Consider the following 3,971-nt stretch of genomic DNA (forward strand, 5'->3'; position numbering starts at 1 on the left):
GTCACGTGATCTCAGTATTAGAGACGCGGCACTTCTGGAACGGTAAAGCGAGTGGCAGCACGAAACTTTCGCTTCGGAACGAGCACGTGCTCTCACTGCTGCATGCGCTCCTTATCAATGTTCTCGCATCAATAGTTGCAGTGAAGCTAAATAGGTAATCGCCTGTTCATTTAAGCAACACATTCTGTGCTTCTTCGAACAGCTGTGGTCATGCGTGAGTTGCCAACATGTTAACTAACAAACTTACCAAGGCTGGCAACCTTTTAGCTAAGGGTTAGGTTGTCAGTACCAACCACCTGTTTTTGCTTCTCACATAATGGAACATTGATTGAGGGGACGCTAAAGATTAACAATAACTCCGGCATTCTAGAATGTTCGTTTCTGCACTCAACACTTCACCTCGACTCGAGGGAGTTGATGACAGCGCCAACTCTCGACTCAAGTGCTCAGTGCGCTTTACTAATGCTCTGTGGTAGATGTCGAGTAGCGTACAGTATTCTGAAGGCGAAGGTGGCGCTACGCTCAGCTCGGTCGTTGAAGAAGAGCTTCGAGTCGGGTATCGTTGAGAATACGGGGACAGATCACCGTAAAGAAAGCCAGCGCAGAAACACACAGACCAACACAAGAGAGCAAGGCAGTTGGGTTGCGAAGTGTCGTGCACTTTTATTGTTTTTGTTTTTTGACGCTTGCGTTCGCGTGCTCGTTATTTACGATGCAATCATACCAACTCGCACAGCTAACTGCTTTCCTGCGAAGACTAGGTCAGTTTAAAAAGGCTACATATTATCGCTGAACTATATCTATATAACGGGTCCAAAGGTTTGGTCTATACTGGAAAAAAACAAAAGACAATCATTCCTTAGCTTGAAATTAGAGCCCAATACCTCCGCGCCAACACATCAGTGTAATATCACGTATATTGATTTATTCAGTAATTAGGCAGGTCTGACAATAGTAATTTATTACGGGAAGCAATGCGGTTCACTTTCAAATGAAACGACATGTCGAATACGAAGCGTCGGCAGGTCGAGTAAATTAACTTATTTGACAAAGATGACAAGACCAACCACGAATAGAAATAAGATAAATGTTTTATCAAAACCGAGCAAGATGACAAAAAAATAACCCTAAAGAAGTGCATAATTACGGGGCCACGCACTGTTCTCAAGTAGTAGGTCAAGTAGGTGTAAAAATACTAAAGGAAGTTTGACTCGTAGCCGGAACGTTATACATAGCGCGATGATTGAGCAACAACACAAAGTTGAGAAGGTTTTTAAGGATTCATGGTACTCAAAATAAGACGTGAGAAACGTGTAAGCAAAACGAAAGATAAGCACAGCAGAAATGCTAAATAGCATCTGAAATCTCCACATTCCTCAGTTACCTCACAAATAGTGGGGCAGGAAAACATTAGTCAACACTCTGTTTATGTAATCTACTAAAAATTGTTGTAGAACTAAAAGCTAAACGGAAAATCACCGCGATGATATACGAACCTTTAAGTTTCAAATGATAATTGATAAGTATTGTAACAATTTGGAGATTTACAAAATGTGTTGCCGTCATAGAGGCACTATCTCCGATAAAAATAAAGATGTGTTGGTTGAACAGGTATTGCACGACAAAATTTCAACCGCAAGCACTACAGTTGGGCGTGCCTGGCTGCAGCCGCCGATGTTCTGTGCTGGTTTGCGTAGTAGTAGCTCTCACAGTCAATGTTCGACAAAAAGACCCCATCCTGAGATCGCTGTTGCTCAATTCATCGAAAAGATTAGCCACAGACGCAGCGGAATTAAGAGATCTGCGATCTTTCGATGCCCGCGGGTCGCTCCCACAGGCAGCCATTTTTGCTTTCTACCTTAACGATTAAAGTTTTGGAGCGCGTTCAAGAATTACTGCCGGGCAGGAAAGAAATCTAACTGCTTACAAAACGAAACTACAGGGCTCCAATGGTACAGTTTGTCAGTGAGTGGCGCGGAAAGTTTCGAAATCGGCGTTTCAAACCATCGGTTGTGGATAGCCATTTTTGTTTTCTTCTTTGACGGTCGCGAAACTTCGGAACGCGTTCAAAAATCACTGCCTGGTAGTAACAAATTGAACTGCTTAGAAAACAACAATATAGTTCTCCTCCTTCACGTCCGATAGTGTGGTATGTCCGTGAATGGCGCGGAAGGTCTGGAAATTGGCGTTTAAAACCATCGTTAGCGGGCTAACGATGCCCAATGGGTGTGGCAGGGAAAGAGATACGGCGTTTTACGATTTTATACAATTTTATCGTCCTTGGACTTTATACGGAACCTCACGGCGACGGCGACGGTGACGCCAACGGCAGAAATGTGCTTGGAGTGTTCATATAATTGCTATCGCAAAAAATAAACCCGTGATCGGCCTGCTTTACCTGATTTTGCTGTTGCATGTACAGGACCTTCTGAGGGAGTATTTGATATCTATGCAAGAGATTTGTCAGTGCACATTAACCGTATTTCGCAATGTCGTTTCTAACCTTGACGTTCGGTGCTGCACAGCTTTGCCACTGCAAGAGTCGAGCGAAGTCGCTGCGGTATGGCTTGGCTGCCTACAACCTCGAGTGCGCGGACGGAGCCAACCGCTGCCAACGTGGCAGCTATTCTCGGCTGCGAACGCTGAGGGACCTGCTCACTTTCTTCGAGCAGGGGTCCTCGTCATCCACTGACATCGACGCGTGTGTCCGGGACCAGTGACCCTGCGTCTCGTCGTGTTCCCTGCGTGGTCGTTCGACCGAGCCCTTTCGTTGTTTTGAATTGCATACTGATGCAAATGCTGCTCACAATGAAAAAAAAAAGGAAGTGTGGCAGGGTGATTTTTGAAAAGGCCAGCTGACGCAACATTTAGGACTAAATAAAGTGCCTGCTGTTAATGTAGCTTTTGTGAAAAATTTTACGTTTGTAACACCAGTTGATGCAAAAAGCTCGCAAAAATATAGATTTTGTTGCCGAAACAAAACAATTTTATTTAATCATGCTACTGTTATAACTGGTTATCTATCCTACGCATTACATGGCGTGCTGAGCTCCATTTTTTTCTCTTTATGTCAATTAAAATATTGGCTATCCCCGTGGGATAGATAATTAGTGGACCATTAGAAAGAGATAAAACTTTATTGTGTCCTTGATGGGGTCCAGGGGTGGCGGGTGTTGGGAGACTTGTCGTTTAGTTCTGTCTGCACGTCGCTCCTGATTGTGTTCAGGATGCATATTGCGAGGTATCTGCGGGATAACTACCTGAGCGCCAATGTTCGGAGGGACGGGTACTTTTGGTTCGAATTGGGGGGTGTAGGTTATGCCTAGAATGTGCCTGCCCGTGGTGTAATTGGCGAGTCGTTCGTAATGGCTAATACGCTGAGCTTCAATAACCTAGCCTATGGTGTTGCGAATTCCGAAGGCGTCCAGTTTCTCGCTAGAGGTAGAAATGAGAAGATCTAGGACTTGTTTATAGGCCCTCTTGATCATGGTATTGAGTTAGAGCTTGTCAGTTTCACTGACGGTGAGGTACGGGGCTACAGAAGTGATCCTGCTCAGGGCGCAGGTGGTTACCAGGCGTATCAGGTTGTTTTTTTTTTCATGCCGTGATGTCGAATGGTCCATTAGATACTCATGAACCATTAGAGTTCCTCAATGGATGCCTAGAGAAGGGAAGCGTAGTCGAGGACGGCAGAAAACTAGGTGGGGTGATGAAATTAGGAAATCCGCAGGCGCAAGCTGGAATCGGCTGGCGTAGGACAGGAGTAATTCGAGATCACAAATATAGGTCTTCGTCCTGCAAGGGAGATAAAATAGACTGATGATGATTATGATAATTATCACTGGCTGACGTTGACGCATGATTGAAAATATTTGCCGTATGACTTCCTAAATTAGGCATCGTCTGCGGCACGCTGGCAAATCTCCGAGGAGACGTGCTGGCACTTACCTCATGTCCACTAACCATCAGGT

Source organism: Dermacentor andersoni, chromosome 9 (genome assembly GCF_023375885.2).
Source record: "Dermacentor andersoni chromosome 9, qqDerAnde1_hic_scaffold, whole genome shotgun sequence".
NCBI lineage: Eukaryota > Metazoa > Arthropoda > Arachnida > Ixodida > Ixodidae > Dermacentor > Dermacentor andersoni.